Raw genomic sequence first — 20,275 nt, forward strand, 5'->3', positions numbered from 1 at the left:
ATATTATATGGATTATATGGAATATGGATTTACTGGACAGCACTGAGAAGAGACTGAGGATGGAGAGATGAAAGCCTGTGCATCCTATGATTTCTATCCTTTTGAGCTATTCAGCTTCCCTGGATGCATCAATTTTTAAAATGAGACCTCAATCTACAATATTTTATCCCCTTTAATGAAGGTTTGTTTGTTTGGTTTTTTTTACTTTTCCCTTTTTGCCAGTTATGTAAAAACATCTGCTGCTCACATTTTGTAACTTTGAGTGCTCAGTCCCTTTCTTCATTTTCTTTCCTTCTGTCTGTCACGCTGTGGAAATTATCATGGTATTGGAAGGTGGATTTGGAAGTTGTTTGGTTTGTCTGTGTTGAGTCCAGTGTCTGGGAAGTGCAGTAGGGTGTGGAGGTCCTGTGGCACCCTTGTGCAGTTGATATTCAGAGTTGATTTTCCAAGGGCAGGAGGCTGGGAATGGTCCTGGCTCCCAGCATCCACACAACAGCTTTGCAGTGGCCTAGAGCTGGTTTGCAGGATAGCCTTGAGCTCAGCATTGCAGTAATTTGTTTTCTGGGCCATATGAATTCTGGTTTGTGTTCTGCCTTCTGCAGAAGGTGTAGGGGGAAAAAGGTTAATGTGAGTAAATTTGGGATCTGATGCTTAACTACTGCTAAGCAATTATTCCTACAGACAGCAGGAAGGCATTTTTCAAATGCTGGTTTATTTTTCATTCTCACTTTGCTGGAAAACCCACAGGTTACTTTACAACTTCTCCATTTGCTTATCCCAGCTTTTGATCAGCTCTAGAGCTACATATTAAAACTGCTGACAGGATGTTCATCAAGGGTATCAAACAAAAAAGAGGAGGAAATGCATTGTCAAATCTGTTCCTCAACATCCTCTCCTTCCTTTTCATCCTGATGACTCTGTTTCTGAGAAGCAAACTTGCCTGACGTGGGGTAAAATTCATCAGTGCAAATTATCATCACCATTATTATTTAAATAACACTGTTTTTAATTAAAGAGAAGATTTTGTCTGCTATTCTTCCATCTCTCTTTTTTCCCTTCCTCTTTTTAAACAGTTATATACCAGCTCTGTATCCACTCAACAGCCTCATCAATTTAAACATTAAACACCTGACAGTACATTGACTTTCAAAGATGATACATTGGAAGAGTTGTAATGCAAAAAAACCCTAGAAAAACTCCTCCAAACCAGGGGTCAGTGCATTTTAGTGTTGCTCTTAGTTGTGTTTCATTTGATAAAGGCAGAAGCAATGAAAGACAAGAGACCTGATGTTCAACAGCCTGGCTCTTTACCCATTCCTTGGGTAAAGCTGAGGGATCATTTCACCTCCTCCCTAAGACCATGGGATACACAGTGCAAAGACTCTATCCCTCTTCTATAGGAACATTACAGTGAAAAGAAGCTTTGATATTATGACAAACCCACAAATGCTGCATAACCTGATGTTAAAGTAGCTTAGATAATTTCTTAAATAAGAAGAAGAATTGAAATGGACTGTGTTTGTAGTCTGATGGAAGGCATAGCTTAGTTATGCTGGAGATTTAATTTAATTGCAGTTTTCCAGGGTCATTCTCAGCCCAGAGTTTTCTTTACGCTTTATCTTGTGGCAGATGCTTTATAGGCATTTCAGTCACTAAGGCTGCTATATTTAATGCTTGTATTACTGTTACCACAGGAGGTGTTAATATCCATAATGATATTTCCCCTGAAAAAGCCAGCAGCATTTGTTGTCACTCTTTAAGGTGATTGTCAAGATTTTGCTATGTTGGAGAAGGAAATGATGACATTCAAGCCACCTCGGAGTAGTAATTCCATTACAGCACTTTCCAATTCCTTAGCTATGGCCTTGGCTTCTTTAATTAGCAGAGAAATTTAATAGAGATGTATTAGTGAAAGGAAACTAGCTTTGGAGTGTTATCCAAAGACAAAAATAAATACCCACTTTCAAGGGTGAATAAATGTGGACAGCTGAACTGGATCCACAGGATCTTCTGCAAGGATTTGTTTTGCAGGATGGACACCAGAGGTTACAAAAATGCCCCACCACGACAAATCTTCAAAGCACTGGCTGAAGCTACAAACCTTATAAATTCTGCCCAGGGAAAGGTGCCTTTTCCCTGCCTCCTGTATGGGAGCACGGGGCAGAACACTGTGGAAATGGCCAAATGAGTTTGCCAAGGTTTAGTGGATTCCTTGTTGAACACAGTGGGTGTTTAAGTGTTGGGAATCCCATGAACAGAAGCTCATAAGGCAGGGTGGCTACCAGGATCCTGTGCCCATCTGAGACCAGGAGTCAGAAGTTGCTCTTTGAAAGGAGCCAAGAGTGATTTTCCATGGCAGAGCCACTGCCCTCCCCTGTGTCCTGAGGGGGAGCTGGTCATCTGTTTTCTTAGGAAAATCTCCCTGAGGAACCATCCCTGGGCTGAGGGATTTCAGTCCCTCATCATTCACCCTCTGGAGGTTCCAGGTCACCTTTCTGGCTTATTCCTCTTTCTGCCCTGGGTTCCTGCCTGGCTCTCCCCTCGTGTCCTCTCCCAGGTGAACTCATTCATCTATGACCAAGCCTGGCCACTCTTCAGAACTCTTTTCCACCTCCTCGAGTTTTCAGCAACCTTCACTGATTGCAGGTCCTTCTGCCTGGTCCCTCCCATGTCTCTGCTGAGTCTCAGACTCTGCAGAAAAGCAGCATTGAAGGTGACTCGGGGATATTTAGATTAAAAAGAGAAGCAGCTGATGATTGTGAGTAATTCCAGGGTTAGTCCTTATTGCAACGCAATGATGCAGGCATCAGAATTTTCTTAAAGTTTGTTTTCTGCTTCTGTTTTTACTCTGGATCTGTTCCATGCTGTCCAAAGACCCTAACAATGATTCAGTTTTCACTTTGTAAGGCACTCATCCAAGTGAAATCCTGTGTCCTGAATGTTTATGCTGAAATACCCTGGCATCGCAGCAAATCTGTGTGTACAGACCAGTTTTGCCTGCAGTACCCTACCCTGGCTTCTTTTTTAAAAATATTTCTGTGACTAAGAGCATTTAATACAATTACATAATTGCATTAGTAGAAAAAGTGAATTTTTTAAATGGAATGCTTCTTCCAAAATTGGTATTTTAAATAGCATGAAAAAAAAGGCCTGCTTCTTGAAAAAAATCAAATTATCAAGATGATTTTTTTTGCAAGTGCATCCTACTTTTGAAGGCTTTATTTTTCAACTTTTGCAAAAACAGTCGAGTACATTACCGAGGAATGGAAAAAACATCTGAAAACACTATAGCCATTTTATACTCCTTACAAAGAAGGAAGAAAATGAAGATAATGTGTTTTTTTTCTCTAGAAAAAAAGTAGACTTTTTGCATAAGTAATAGGCTTTTATTTGTCAAATGCCTTTCACTGCATGTTTACTGCTATTTGTGGGAAAAGCAGCACCTGTAGTACGTTTCTTGAGAGGAAAAGCTGAAAATGTGCAGCTTAAAATAACCACGGTCAGGTGGCTGTTGGGATACAGGCAGAGAGGAGAAGATTGCACCTGTGTTTGCCATCCCAGTGCAGCTGACTTCTTAAAATCTTTGATCACCCAGTTTGTCATTTCTTTTCTCAGTCAAAAATAGTGCTTGGCTAGCAAAGCAAAGCACTACCTAAATCCTTTTGCCTTTTCCCTTTCATTTCCTCTTCTGCTGATGCTAAAATCAATACACAACTCCCAGATAGGTCCCTGCAGTTGCCTGGGGCAAAGGAGTGAGTCTGGAGGTTTGTTGTCAGAGTGGTGTTAATTCAGCAGCTCCAACAATGCAGATAATGTCAAACCTTCAGGATACAGATGCTTTTTGGGTTCTCAAAATAGGTGGCAGCTTTTCTGTATTGATTTTGAATGGATCATGAAAAGTTCACGTAATGATGGTAATAAGATTCTAAAACCATTGCTATCAATAACAGGAAAAAATATTACATGTTTTCAGTCTAACCTCAGTCCTCCTTCCTCATCTTTTACCCTTTTCCATTCCCTTCCTTTCCCTTCCCAGCAAGGGACTGTTGAAAAGAAGTTCTGTCAGCTCATAGGGAAAGGACTGCTGCAATCACCGGAGTTTGATTCTTCTTATTCCAGTTTTATGTAACTTTTTTTTCCTCCTGAGCTTCTATTGTCACTCTTCTCTAAATAGAAGACATTACACCTATTGCAGATTCTTCTTGTCCTTTTGTCATTTAAATGTAAAGCCCATAAATTTAGAACCTGTTAAAAAATTATTTTTAGTTAGGAAAAGAAAGTGCTGGGTAATGTTCTTTTCTCTGACCAACTGCTGGATACAAAGAGCTGGTGAGCAGCCCCCAGAGCCTCCAGTTCATCAGTGACAGTACAGTATTAAGTCATCTTTTAGATCCATGCAGAGGACAAAGGCACTGCTTCTCTGTGGACAGGTGTGCTGCCCCTGTCATGATTTTAACAAAGAGCAGTTTTAATGATTCAGTTCCTATTTGAAATAAAGTAGGTGAAACATAGCGAGAAATAGACTTGCTTCTGAAAGACTGTGCTGTGTATTTTTAGAAGTTGGTACTGAGAAGTTCTATTTTTTATTTTTCTCTGAAGGAAAGTGAAAAATATCATGTGGGGATCAGTCATGGTAAATGTGTTCAGTAGCCTTTCCCAGATGTCCTCTCAGCCTGTGTGAGGATCATGAGATCAAAAAGAGAAGAGTTTTCTTCTTCCAGTAATTAAGAAAAACCAAGATACTAGATGAACAATTGCTTTCAAATTGCTCATAGAAGTTTAGAGCTGGACTGTGCCACGATGGTAACTGGCTTGAACATCCTCATGAGTTTATCTTTTTACACAAAGATATCCAATGTGGCCCTTATGAGTCTGAACACCCTGAATGCAAATACCATGGGAGCACTGCAGAAATCCCTTCCTAGGGAACAAACTGGGAGATTATTAAAGCCAGTTAAAATCTTTGAGGGAGAATATTATTTCAATAAAAGAAGCGAATTTGTCAGAAAGGGAGGCATTTAACTGATCTTGCCAAAATATCTTTTAAAAGCTTGTTAGCACTCTGCGTCCCCTCCATTCCATTATGGGCTGATAAATTCCATATGGGACAAATTGACCCATTAATTTTGTCATTAAGCATCCTTAGCTTTGAGGGTTTTTTTTTTTTTTGTCTCATGTTACCTAGTGGAATATAAAATAGTGCAAAACTGATTTAATTTTAATTCCTATCACCATAACCCACTCCCACCTGCCCACAGTTTTTAAATCTAAAAATTATTCTTTCTTTCACATTTGGACTCAAAATCAAAGCTTCCTGGAATATGGCCATTCCTGAGCCATATCAATAGCTACATATTTTTGGGGGAGATGGCAAAGGCAAATAAAAAAATATATATGGTACCTGTTAATTAGGAGACCATGAGGGGATGTGCTTTGCCACATGTGCTTCACACTGACTCTTGGTGACATTAATTTCTTTTACTTGTCAAATGATGGAGCAATTAATAACTCTGTGTCTGCTTTTGGCAGGAGATTAGTGGGGTAGGCACAGGTTTGCTTAAATTATCTGTGGGCCCTGTGCAGGGTCAAAAGGATCATTTCTCACCCTCCACACAGTCCCTCTAAGTCTATGTTCTTTGAAATACTTGCTGTTGGCTGTCTGCTTGTAGGGGAGGAACCTGGAAATGGACTGTAAATTCATTTTGTGTAAATGAGACGGGAGATGGGAGGGCTCTTAGTAATTATAATCCATAAATTGTAGCTTTTGAGAATTTTAATTTGCTGTTACTTTGGTTGCAGCGCTCGGAAATGTCTTTCACAAATGAGAATAAATATATTAGCTGAATAAATCAGTTCTTGAATCTGTTGTGAATCTGCCCCAAATAGTAATTTAAAAAAATGAAATTTCATAATAGCCTTATGCCTCTGAAGTGTGAAAGGGAGACAACATCAAGGACTTCAGATACAGTGTTGTTATTTGACTTCTTCCTTAAGTTTTCATTAGCTTTTTATCCTAGCCTTGCGAATGAATCCTCATCAACAACAATAAAAGCAGGTTTTGCTCAGCAAGTTTCTTAATAATTTATAAATGAAAATAAATGGATTTTTTTCTAACCATGAAAAGCTTGGCTATTCCCAGTCTGTATAATTTCTGCAGTATTGAGTGCATAGTTTTGAAGAGCAGAACCACAGCTCTAGTGGTGTGTGGAAGTAAAAATAATGAATATAGTTAATATTCTGTTTTGCTAGAAACATTCACAAGGACAAATACCCTATGTCCATGCTGGGCATTTCAGACTGCCTTAGATACAAACTGTGGTCCTTTAAACCACTCATAATTGCCCAGAGGGTTGCAATGTCAGCAGTGTGATCACTGTCCAAAGCCAGGCCAAAAAGGAATGTAGAGCACTGTGGATGCTGCTTGGTGTGTAATTAACATGCTTTGGCTTCACTTCATGTTTTCAAATCAATGTCCTGGTTGGAAAGGTCTGGGTCACAGGAGGTTGTGAGATAATTTGGATTAAAGTTTGGAGTGATACAGGGGCCAGGAAGGAGGGGTAGGGGTTGCCAAAATTTAGGAGAATTGGTACCAAGGACCACTCTCCTGAGGAGGATGTCAAATTAATCTGGAGCTCCTCACTGTGCCCTTGCTCTTTGCAGGAACTGCTCTCAGAGTGGCCCCTTTTCTGCAGCTGTAAAGCTCCTCAAGAGCTGCAGAGCCCTGAAAAGCACCTGAGCCATTCATGTCTGCTCTGAAATGCCTCAAATCACATTGCTGGAATTACAGGAAGGTTGCCTGAAACTTTAGGCTCCATCTTCTTGGGCATCTGTGTGCTGTTTGTTCCTCCATGTCTTTTAGTGATGTGAATGGTGGAGGGGCTTTCCAGAAGCACTCAGCTGTCACCCAGCTTGTCCCCCAAACCATATCCTCACAAGCTGCCTCGTGCTGACGGTGCTGTGCCCGTGCCACCTCACTGCTGCCTTCCTCTGGGTGCCCTTGGCTTGTCACACAGAGCAGGGATCCTGGCTCGTGCCAGCAGCAGCGTGGCCAGCAGGAGCAGGGCAGTGGTAGCCCCCTGTGCTGGCCACTGGCGAGGCCACACCTCAAATCCTGTGCCCAGTTTTGGGCCCCTCGAGACAGGATGGGCATGGAAGGGGTGGAGTGTGTGCAGAGGAGGGAACAGAGCTGGGGAATGGTCTGGAACACAAGTTTTATGAGAAACAACTGAGGCAGCTGGGGGTATCTAGCCTGGAGAAAAAGAGGCTCAAGGGAAGATCTCATCACTCTACAGTTCCAGGAGGATGCAGCCAGGTGGGGGTTGGGCTCTGCTCCTGGGTAAAAAGTGATGGGAGAAAAGGAAATAGCATCAAGTTGCTCCAGAAGAGGTTTAGATTGGGTATTAGGCACAATTTCTTCATGGAAGGGATTGTCAAGCACTGGCACAGGCTGCCCAGGACAGTGACGGAGTCTCCATCCCTGGTAGGATTTGAAATACCTGTGAACGTGGCACTTGGGGACATGGTTTGGTGGTGGCCTTGGCAGTGTTGGGTGAAGAGTTGCACTTGCTGATCTTAAAGGTCTTCTCCAACCTAAACAATTCTGTGGTTGTTTAAAGCTGTGCAGTCTTGGTCAGTATCAGCAGAAGGCGGCTTTACAAAAAGCCACCCCAATTTTAGCCCTATTATTCCAGGGAAATCTGCCTGCCAGGATTAGCTCGTTAATTATTTTTTATGGATGTTTGCAAAGGTAGGGAGCTGCTGAAGGCAAGATGTTCTGCATAAATTCTTCAGGAAGATCCAGGAATGGAGAAATATGGATTAATTTCTTGCAGTGTCATGGCAACAGCCTCTACCCAGAGGAGGCATCCTATCAATTAGGTTAAATAATTACGAGCAACATTGAGTAAAATGAAGAATAACAGTTTAGAGTCATGTCAGGTGGGAGGCAGCTAAGCTACTAAACAAAATAAAAAACCCAAACTCTATCACTTCTGGAAGAATTCAGCAGAGGTTGAAGGGAGATGAGAGGAGGAAGAAATGGAGTTAATGAGATACTGAAAAAAAACTTGTGGTGGAAACTTACTAAAATAAAGTTAAAAGTATTTGGGAAAATCCTTACTTCTGTTGAAAATTTATTCTTACTGTAAATTACGTATTTTGAGAAAAAATAATTGATATACACAAGGGTTTTTTTTTTTATATCTGAATTAATATGTCCCTGTTTTCAAGAGAAATGAAAAGTCTTCTCTTGCTCATTCTTTTACTCTGCTTTTCAGATTTTTTTTCATACTACAATGAAACGATAAAAATCCTTCCCTTGGTTTTCTGCTGGAAAGGTTTTAAAAATGGGAGGAAACCTTATTTTATTTTTTTAAAAACTTCATTTGGATGGTGGAAAAGTAGAACATATTAAAAATAAGACACTAGACTTCTACTTTCACTTTAGAAGGTATTCTACAGTTACAAATTCAGACTAAGACTCAGGTTAAAGTGTTGCCTTTTTATTTTTCCTAAAGTTTATCGTATTTCACAGAATAAGAGCAGTGAAATAACGAAGTGGGGAATTTTTTAAAACCATGAGTGCACGTCTCAATTTTATAAAATATTTCATTCTGAATTTCCTAATAAAAAATAGAACAGGGACAATTGACATAAATGATTAAGTGTGGAACTTAATCATAAATGTTTAAGTATGGAACAAAATTGAATAATTTACCTTTCTTTGTGAAATATATGTATTAATGAGAAATGTGAAGTGACTGTGAAATAGTGATGATGATTATTATTATTCCTAATTCTAACTATGAATAGGCATGAAGAAAATTAAAATTGTGTCCCAAAGGCCTTTTCTCCTGCCTTTGGGAAATTTCTCATCCAGCTTCTCCAAGGAAAATGCACTCATATGTGTTTATTGCCACCCCTAAAACTCACTAACATCAGCAGCTACATTTTATTGACCTCAGTGAATTATAGACCACAACCTCTGGGAAAAATGACTTCAGATTAATATCATTAAGAACTAAAGCAGGTTAGCTTGCCAATTTGGTTCAAAGTGTTTTTATGTAGGTTAGTTAAACGTGTTTTAATGCTATGCTTACTAATATGTACTTGCAGGAATAAGCACTTGCATAAAATGAGAAATACGTGAAAGATTGTTTCTCCCAGACCATCAGTAGAGGAGATGAAGAGACTCTGCTCTGTAGTTAATAAATCTGAATGCCTGAAAAGATTAAAGGAAATATTTGCAATTTGATCAAACAACTGTGGGGAATAAGATGAACTCCTTTGGGATTGGGTTTGTGAAACTGAATAAAAAATGTAAAGAAAAGAGCTTTGCAAAGTCAACTGCAATTAATAGTTCAGTATAAAATTAATGTTCCATACTGCAGAGGCTTGGGGAGAAGCAGGCTGGAAGGCCTGAAGAGATGTGCTAATAGATGGGTTTTTGAATATCATTTTCCTGGGGTTTGAAGACTCCATCCTGCAGCGCTTGCAGCAGTTTCCTCCTCACTGAAGTAGTTGGTGGTGGGACAATTCCACCTGAGGGATACTTGCAGGTATTTAGTAGCACGCAAAAAACGTGAATATACCGTCAAACTCCCCATTCCATGTGCAGTGCTTATTCTGTGTGTGATTTCAGATGTCATTGTCCCTAAAAAATGACATTATTGGCACACATGACCTTGCAACAGCTGAGAAACAACTGAGGATGGCAAAATAAGTGGGGGGAGAGACCCTGCAGACATTCCCTCAGCTCTTAACATGTGAACAAATATGTCAAAGGCATCAAGGCCACTTAAATGATCATGGCTGGTCTCACTGGTGAGTGAATAAAGACAGCAAGATGTTCAGTGTTAATGGCACACAGGGGCTGCCAGACTGGAGGGCTGAACATGTCTTTTAGAAATTCATGCTTTCTCCTGCTGCTAAAGAGTTAATGTTTGAGAGATGTCCCATCCCATAACTGTTATAACTCTTGGGTCAGATCTTGGTATTTTTGTTCTGTCAAATCTCTCGTTTATTTTCACTGGACTTTCAGAGTTGGCTTAGTCACTCTTGGGTAACATCCAGGAACAGCTTTGCCCTGCTCTGGGAAATAGTCAGTCCTGCTCGTAGTAGAAAGATGATAAAATCTTTCCAGTTATTGTGACCTAAACTGTGATTCTGGCATAACCTAAAAAAAAAAAAAAAAATTAAAGCAATTAAATTTTTCACAGACTTTTATTGTCAACTTGTATCTAAATGCAGCTTGGGAGACAAACTTAGCTTAGGAGAGGCATAGGAGAAAGCTCCCTTGTGCTGCAGGTCTGCTGAATCCTGAAATTAGGGTTTCTGGTTTTGATGCAGCATTCCCACCACAAGTGGTTGTGAAAAGGACTGATGAAATTCAGTGTCAGTGCATACAAATGAATAGGTAGCTATATCCACACAGAAATGTTTTCTAAATTATCAGTTACCACTGAGGAATGGCACCTGACTTACTGCTGAGAGCGAGCTCCTTGGAAATATCGGTGCAGTATTCAGTACCAGTCAACAAAAGGCAAATAGGATTCCTGGGCAGGCAATTGAAATTAATGTTGTTGCACCACACTGCACTGCTCTGCAGCAAGATGCTGTAAGATTAAAAAGGGTGTCTAAAAGGTGACAGGAATGAGGCATGGGATGACGACTGGAAAAACACAGTGGGCGATGGCTTAAAAAAACAAGAGTGGTGCGAAGGAGGTGGAGAGGAGCAATTACTCACTTTCTAGAAAGGGTGGCTGAGGGTGGTCAGTGTAAAGGCTGGGGCAGCCAGGCTTGCAGAATAGCACAAAAAAATAATGTTTTGCTGAGGAAAAATCCCCAAAATGGATTTGTGGAGCGGTATTAGATATTCTGGGTGGAGATGGTCGGTGGCTAATGCATGATGTGGGTACAATCCCTGGGCTCTCTGGGTCTGTAGAAATCTGAAGGGAATGGCCCAGGGCAGGGATGCACTCTGCATCCCCTTTCTTGAGCCCTTCTCATAAATGTCTTGAAGAGGCTGCAGTCAGGGGATGAATTTTGGCTGGGTGAGCAATTATTGTGCACATTTATCACTGTACACATCTCTGTGTTCCCATCCCAGGCACTGTCTGTAGCTTTACAGCAAGAACTCCATGGTTCCACAGAGCAACTTCACTGCAGCATCCAAGAGCAGAATAAGTGCATTTTAGCAAAATTGGGCACTTAAAAATGCCATGAAACAGTCACCAAAATAGTTGAAGGAAAGTGATAAAATGCACTCAATTATTCTCCTCAGATACTCTCCAGACATCAGTGTAATTTCATTGACTTTGGTGAAATTAGTGTTAATGTAGGAATGGAAATGCAGCAAATCTAATTCCAGCATCTACTTCCTGGAATAGTGAGCAAGAGAACAGAGAGGTAATCAGGTAGAAACAAGTGCTGATCAGAAGGAGCTGGACAGGGAGGAGAAGACTCCAGGAGCTGCTGCCAGGAAATAAAGATACTTTTCCAGTCTCACGTAGTCATGGAGAGTTCAACAATACATGCACTGAGGCCAAAATGAAAAACCAGGCTTTATTTTTTTGGTCTTAGTTTGAGGGTGTATGCAATCTTTCATTGTTCTTTTGAATATTCTCAAACTCCTTCTGCCAGGACAACATTGATGGCTAGCAATGTTTCCAGGAATGTTTTATATTTTTTGTTATTATGGAGAAGGGGATGGTGCAGAGCTGTGGGAGTGGTGGAGAGAAGTGGAGATAATGTGAATGGTGCAGTATTTGCACAGCTTGGTTCACCTGGAAACAGATCTTTTTATAGCCTTTGGGGTGCTGATGTCCAGTTCTGCATATAAAGTCATGAATAAATAAATAAAAATGTAGACATATATTACCATCTGGCTTTGTGATCCTCTGGTGAACAATGCAAAAACATTTTTAGGGTGTTGCTTGCCATTTTGCCCTTCACAAGGGTGGTTTGTGTCACTTTGCAAAGATGAACACAATGTTAGTAGGACCATAGGTGTTCTCCGAAGTGACATAAAAGCCACCCAAATATGCTGGAATTCAAATCAGCATTGTGTAGGGAACAAAACCCTTTCCTAAGCACATTCACCTTCCCCAAGGACCCTTCCCCTGGTAAGAAGTGGTTTTGTGGCAGCTCTGGGTGACTGCCAAACCACAGACCTGTGAGGAACGTGGTCCCACCAACATCTCAGGCAAGGGGTGGGCGCGCTTTGAGCACACCAAGGGTTAATTGATAATGCTGAGTGCCAAACTGAGAGGCCAGCTTCTTTCCTCCTCCCAGAAGGATGCAGCACAGAGCAGGACACGTGATTTCATGGAGTATAAAAGTGGGGAACGTGCTTGTTTTCACAGTCAGGTTTCACTTGGCTATTGACTGTTTTACAAGACAGCCACAGAGGAAGCTCTGAAGAAGCTGTCAGGCTCGGTGACAGCTCAGCATCTGCCACAGCTAAATCAATATTGCCATGAAGGACAGCTTCCCAAAGTGAATAATCAAAGCAGAGTAAAGCTAATTCACCTTGAAAGTCTGAAAATGTTGGTGTGAAATTTTTTAGACAAAACCAGCATTATTCCAGCAAAAGAGGAGAGGTGCCGAGGTCCAGCCCTGAGCTCTGCCCAAGCATGGGAGCGGGGGCAGGCTTCACACCAGTCATGTGCACAAATGTACTGATAAAATGGAAATCTGGTGCTAAGAAATGGGGCAAAAAGGAGTTTGGATTGGCCCTTATTGCTAGCAGTGTGCCAGGAACTCCTGGCTTGGCTTTGTGGAAAATATTCCATTGCGATAGAAACTGAGGGTATGTGTGAAGATAATGAATGTTCCACTTTTTCTTAGGCTGTTAAAACTAATTTTTTACATCAAAATTCTAAATCTAATATTTAGAATCAAAAAACTGGTGGAAAAAAATGTTTTGCTGTGAATTATTTTAGTTTTATAAAACCTGGAGGTGAATTGTTTCAACTTTTTGTCAAACTTTTTTTTTCCCCACTGGTTTTAATGCAAACATGTCAGGGAAGAGAAGTTTAATCAGAGCTAATCTGTCAGCATCAGATGGAAAATTTTGAATACAAAAATTTGCTAAATTCTGTCTAGAAGTGCTGAATTTGCTGGATGGAGAATTAGAGGGAAAGTGCTTCTGTAGATGACTTAGATGAGTAAGAAATTTTATTGTTGAATTCAGTGAAGCAGTTTTGTGGTCATTTTATGAAGAAGAATTACTCTGCAAATAATAGGGTGGAAACATCATCTCCAAATTTGAGGCTTTTAATACTAAGGGTTAAGTACTTTACTTTGTTCCTAAAAATACCCTATAATTACTCACAAAAATCCATCTTCACACAGAGTTCAGGCTGAGTTCCACTGAATAGAAGCAGTTTTGCTTCACCTGTTCTCTGTCTCATTAATATTTTCAGACAGATATTGTATACTCACTGTTATGGTAACAGGTGTGTTTACCACATCTCTCAGGGCTGTACATGGCCTGTATTTTATAGCTGGAATAATTCCTTTAATTGCCTCAAATCCATTCTGGTTATTTGTGCTGCAATAAAACCGAATATTTAATTAAATGAATAAGCAAAATTGGATTTGAAAGAACTGGAAAGAACGAGCAAATTAGAAGACTCAAAGGAAAATTTGCAGCTGCAGAAATTCTGAGCCCATTGCTATTGTAGGTTCACCTTTACACTGTGTATCTGTATGTACACACACATATATATGTATATATTTATATATATGCATGTATATTTGAGTATCTAAACCACACCAGCATATACATTTATACTGCACAAACTTCTGCACTGCCATGCACATAAAAAAAAAGAACCTAGGAGCAGAGAGCATCTTTTCATACAGTGCAGTACTTTGAAGGTGTGTTTACAAATTTTCCATTATATTTTAACAAGACAGGCAATTTAGGTGGTGTTTCTCAGTGTGTGAGTGATGTTCTGGCATCCTGCCTCCAGCAACATTGCTATCCTGAGTTCATCTTAATGTGACAAGAACTGGGTGTCCCACTAAAAAAAAAAAAAAAAGTTCCTTTAAAAGTATTAAAGGGGGGAAAGAAAAAAAAAATATCAACAAGAGAAAAAAGCCTCGAGGCTCAAATCCATCACAGAGCTGTAAAGTCGTTTCACACAGGGATACTGACAGCTGCCAACTTTGCTCAGGGAACTTCTCGTTTTTGAGATGATCCCTTTGGTTCCTGTGCTGCAGTGCAGCAGTGCTGGAGACTCTTTGTGTCCTGTGCTTGTTATTGGTGACAGTTCTGACACAGTGAGGAAGGCACAGGATGGTTTTGATCCCTGGGTCTTAGTTCTGGACAGTAGCAAGAGTAAGGACAACGCTCTGGGAATGTTTCTTTGATGGAGAAAGGAAAGAGAAAGATTTATGTGATAGGTGGATGATTGTCTGACAGACACAATTCAGTTTTTTCCAAAACTCTGGAGAGATTTGCATGGAAATGAGGCAACGCTGGAGATAATATTCAAAATGGAGAAAATGATAAATAAGGATGGAGCAAAGTGTGCTAGAGGCATGGAAGTTGCTGGAATTCATGATGAACATAATTCTCATGAACTTTGGTTAACTTCTGCTTCTCTACTTTCCTTCTGCACCCACTGTAATTCCTTTAGGGAAGTGATTGTGTTTTAATTAACATAACCTTTACTCAGGACTTTGTGCAGGGTGTGAAATGCTAGATGTGCCATTTGGCAAGGAGGTAAGGGGGTTCTGAAGAAACAGGAATGATGAGGCATTATTGTAAGAAATGGTTTCACTCATTTCACTGGTTAATTCTTATCTGTGTTTGTGTCATACTGTTCTGATAAATGGAAAGTTAAATATTCCTGCCCCAACTGTCACCATCAAAAGCTGTGACACATTAAACCCAACTTCCACTGCATATGAAATGTGTAAAAAAGCCCTAATCAGCCTCTTACTTCAGAGCTCTTCGAGAGAAAGATTCTAGAATTAAGACCTTTTCACTGCAAAATAAGGATTTTTCCATCAAAGTGATGCTTTTACCATTCAGTTAGCACAGGGTGCTGCTGTTTGCCCTGCTGCCTGTTGTGGTGTAATTGCCACCATTTTTCAGGCTGTGCCTTCCTGTGTGTGGCTTAAAACCCGTGACTAATGTGATGAGGAGGAAGCAGACCCTGGCAGTCCCAAGACCTGAAAAGCTTTCCAAAGGAAAGAAATGCAGGAAATTCAATCCAAACACCAACAGGAACCCCCTGAGCCTGTGCAGGGCTCCCTTTCTGATGGCTGGCACTGTTTCTCAGGTGAAGGAACAAAAGTAACTGAGGTGACTGTGGAAGGGGACGTTGAGCAGGGAATGTGCATGCAAACTGATTTGGAGCTGCTCAGCATCAGACTTGGGAGCCCTTGGCTCTTCATCCTCAGGGGGTTGAAATGAGGAATTTTGTTGTCTGTGCTGCTGAATAACCTTAGCCAGCTCCTGCTCTTGTCCATCTCTGCCACAGGACTGGAAGCCAAACCCACTGACAGCTGTGGACACTGGTAGCTTTAATTTAAGACTGTTTTGCAATACCATTTCAGCCAGTCTTGCCTTGCAGCTCTCTGCAAAAGTGTAGGTAGTCAGGTCATGACATCTGCACCATGGTGAGACATTGGAGCTTTAAAGTAAGTATTTTCCATTAGCTGACTGGGCTCATGGGAAAAAAAACCAAAACTCCTGGGTTCACCATTTAAAAATTAGTGACCGACCATACAAGTGCAGTTGAAAGCCTTCATTTTAATAAGGATTTATGCATAAGGAATGCCAAAAGCCCAACTGCCTCCAAAGCAGCTGTCCCTCTCTTCTGTGCAGTGTCCCCTGCAAGACAAAGAACTCTGAGTGTGAGTTCCTACAGCGTATTTGATGTTTATTTGATGATAATCATCCAATTTACATAATCATTTAGTTCTTGTCAAGCAAAATATCAATGTTAACAGGAACTTGACAGGCCTGTCTTTATTATCACTAGCCTCTTAATTTAGGATTTTAGGAAGCTGCTGGGCCAGGAAAGCAGGGGTGGATGTCAGGGAGGAGCTGTGCACCTCCTGTGACCGCAGAGTGGGATGCAGGAATGCCACCACCACCCTGCAGGGACAGTGCAGGACACACCTGGCAGTGCAAGGCCAGGCTGGAGGTGAAATCTGACTGGAACCTGGAATCATGGTGGGCTTTTGACCAGATACAACTGTGTACAACTCCTCTCTGATTTCAGCAGTCAGATGGTTTTGGTGAGGAGTTCAGAGCTGAATTTCATTGCTGAATCCAGACCTTTGCCCATTGGCTTCTCCTCTGCAAATTGGGTGTGACAATGCACTGTTGGGGCTTATAGAAGGATAAATACATTGGATGATGTGTCATGGGATGATAGAGTGATCTGGCTGCAGGACTAATTGAAGGAAAATTGGGTTTTTTTAATGCTTTGGATGATTTTGGAAGAGGAATGTAAAAGTTAGTGTGTTCTGGTGTTGGCATCTCCCTGTAAATGGGGGAAAACAGTGGTGGAACATGGATGTAAAACATTGCTGGGATGGGGGAAAAGTATTTTAACAGCAAAATACTTAGTGGGGCCAAGGTTTCAGAATTAAGGGTGGCCTTTTGAAGAGCTGTAAAACCACAGGGCTGTGTTGGTGCTTTCACTGGCACAGCTGGCAGACAGGAGTGTGCCTGAGGGGGAGAGGTGGGAGGCTGGGGCTGGCATCAAAGAAGTGCTATAAAACAGTGATGGGGGAGGGGGCTTAGGAGGAATATTTTCTCCCAAGTAGTAACTTGGTTGAAATGTGTTGGTGGATTTGAGGAAAGCTATTTCTGTTAAGAAAGTGGCAGCTTTTTGCTGCTGCAGCATCTCAGTGAGGCTGTTTGATGTAGGAGATGGCCACTGCCTGGTGTTGCACCAAACAGTGCCTGCAAATGTTTTGCAGTCTGAGCAGATGTATTAAGGTGAGGTGGAAAGAAATAACAGAAAACTGCTCAGCTTCTAAAATCGTAAATCAGATATTTGGGTTTCTCTCTGTTTATATTCAGTAAATTGTAGTGGTTTGACTCTGTCTGGGTGCCAGACACCCACCTTGGTGTCTGCAGAGCTGTTCCTGTCACCCTTCTCTTCTCTGGCTGCAGTTACATCTGAACAATGCCTTTTTTTTTTTTTTCCTTACTATTCTTAAATATGATATCACAGAGGTGTTACCATCATTTCTAATTGGCCCAGCCTTGGCCAGTGGCACATCTGTCCTGGAGCTTCCTGGCATTGGCTCTGCTGGACGTGGAGGAAGCTTCCAGCAGCTTCTGACAGAAACCACCCCTGTGTACACAGAAGCCATTCTCTCATTACCAAAATTAGGCCATGCAAACCCAATACAGAAATGTATATTGGAGGTTTTATCGAATCTCTCCTGAATGATAGGACTTTATTAATATTTATCTAAAAATCCATTTTAAGAAATCAGTTGAAGAAGAAGAAGTCACAGCTGGCCTCAACATGCTGAAATGAAAATCTGTATTTTTCCAGGATCACAACCTCATAGAATTGTTTAAGTTGGAAAATACCTCTATGGTCATTGAGTCCAACCATGAACCCATCAATGCCCTGCCCACCACTAAACCCCATCCCCAGGTGCCACATCTGCACATCTTTTAAATCCCTTCAGGGATGGTGACTCCACCCCTGCCCTGGGCAGCCTGTTCCACTGCTGGACACTCCTTCAGTGAAGAAACTTTTCCTAATTTCCAATCTAACCCTCCCTTGGCACAACTTGAGGCCATTTCCACTTGTCCTGTCACTTGATATTTGGGAGAAGAGGCTGGTACTCCCTTACTAAACTTCTTTACAATTGCAGTTTGGAGGAACATTGTATATGTTTGGATTAATAATACTCGAGCTTAGAGCAGGACATAAGGAAAATCTGATTTCTCAATTAAGCCTTCAGTTCCTTAAGGCAGATGTTTCTATCTGGATGTATTTAGCATACAGTCAGGATAATAAGAGATCTGAAATGCTTTGGGATTATTTAGGTAACTCTGAGTCATTTTTTTTCAGAAAGTTTCTTTTTATGTAACACCATAGCTAAATCATTCAGAAATGTTTTATAAAAGTAAAAATATAGTAACAGGTTTTACATGTAAAAATATATAGTACTTGGGTTCTTGTAATTTTGGGTAGATTTTCCACACTGAAGAGTGAAAATAGAAACTACAATTACAGTTGGACCACCTCACCTTTAGGACTGAAAAAAAATATTTCTGCATCATTACATCAAATTTATCTCTATAAAATTTAGTGAAGACTGTTCCAGATTTGCACACATAGAACAATTGAGTTAATGAGTGTTGCATGACTTGTAGGAACATTACAGGAAATGTTTGGAGAAATTCAAGTCATTAAAGAGAAGGTGAATAAATGCAGTCTGACCTAAACAGTCCATTCATGAAATTGCATCCTTTCACCTTCAACCTCATCTTTCCTGTTTATTGTAAACTGAGAGACTAAATTAAAACTATTAAATGGTATAAATAACTTTAGAGATTTCTTTAGACATTGTTTAAATACTTTTACTATAAGGAGAGGCAGAGCATTTAATTTTCTTTCAGAACCTTTTGCAAATGTTTTTTACTGCCAATTCCACCTGCCAGAAATAATTAAAATACAGCAAAAGTGAAATGCCCTTGGTAGTGCTCATCTGCCTTTGTTTTTTTTTAAAGGTGAGGGGTAAGACTCACACTTGTCACTTCAGTATTTGCTCATTAAATAGAGATTATTTGGGAAATCGTCACTTGCTAATTATGGACAATATGGGTTATTTATTGATGGAGAGCCTGAACCCTTGGAAGGAGACAGCAGCATTAGATGCTTGTCAGCATCTCCAAACTTTTGTTGCATACCAAGACCTGCAAAACAATAAAGATCAGCTTTTTATAAATGACCCGCCCTTCTAGTTATCATGTAGAGAACAGGGATGGGGAGAGGATTTACAGAGAGAGGGAAATTATGAAAAATCTTCTCTCCCCCAAAACCTACAAACCACCCTCAGCAGCTTCTGCTGTGGGCATGGGGGAGCACCACGAGTGGGGAGAGCCTTTGAGGCACAGCTCCAAAGCTGTGGAGATCTAAAAGTAGGTTCCCTTTATCTCTTTGCCAAAGATCCCCCATGCAGTAACCTGTGAGATGAGTGGAGTTTTTGAATGAACTCGATCATTTTTACCATTTCCAGTTCTAAAGGAAGGCTTTGGTTTCCAAGAGGGAGATAATGCTGAGTTTGTCTGTGCAGACTCCACAGCCTGGTGGATTCTGGCTTAGTGAGGTATTGCTGGATGGTGTCTACAGGGATCTTGTGTGCTTGATCCAATGATTTATTCTACCCTTAATTTCTTGAAGCAACCTTTTTTTTAAGCACAACTTTTCCAGGACCCTATATTATGAGACACAGAACTAAAATTTCTTCTCTGGCCATATATTTTTCAACAAATCCTCTCTGCCAAGAGGAGGTAATAGGTGCCAGCTGCTTCAGACAGGCTGTGTTCACCATGGCATTCTTAGCTGTTTCCAAGCTGGCAGCTCTCACACTTGAATCTCCTTGTTCAAGTCTTACAGGGCACATTTTCAGTCAGCCTGTGTCCTCTGGGAAGGTCTACATGGCCAGTTGGGTTATAGGCACTGGATTTGCAGATGCACTCTAACTGTAGTTACAGGTTGTAGAAGACAGAATTTTGGGGGTAATTAGGGCTTCTCTATACATTTATAATGATTTGCAGTAGCATCTAACATCAGGGATATTTGTGCCCTCACATACTTGATGAGATGAGTGCATGATAAATCAGAAGCTGTTCAGAAGGATGAGGAATGTTGCACTTAAGAGAAGTGATATTTCATCAGGTTTGTCCTGCTTCAGAAGTCCAAAAGAGCAGAGAAAGCTAAAGAAATAAAAAAGTCATGTGGCATTCATCCATCTAAACTTTTTTGTAATCCATATACTTGTACTCTTAAGTGCTGATATATGTCTGAATGGATAGAGAGGTATAGAAAATTTTTATATCTTGCAGATATGATGCAGCAATCAGAAAAGCAAGGGAAAAACCTGCCCTTGCAACATCACACAGACTGTTATTCTGCTGTGTTTTCTTGAACAGAAATCTTGTGTTCATTTGTGCCACACATTGTGTGACCTTGTTTGCTATGATCCAGTGTTTGTGATGAACTCTGACATCGGATTTCTACCTGGACATATAAAAAACAGTTTGTGAAGTGGAAGTACA

The 20,275-nt window shown here is 40.7% G+C and overlaps 1 protein-coding gene across 1 annotated transcript in view; it reads left to right on the forward strand.

Moving 5' to 3' along the window:
• The window catches only part of KCNH5 (potassium voltage-gated channel subfamily H member 5), a 147,752-nt gene that overhangs the window by 76,684 nt on the left and 50,793 nt on the right, over nt 1-20,275 (forward strand). The gene's annotated exons all lie outside the window — the stretch shown is intronic.

This window comes from Parus major, chromosome 5, assembly GCF_001522545.3.
Source record: "Parus major isolate Abel chromosome 5, Parus_major1.1, whole genome shotgun sequence".
NCBI classification, from domain to species: Eukaryota; Metazoa; Chordata; class Aves; order Passeriformes; family Paridae; genus Parus; species Parus major.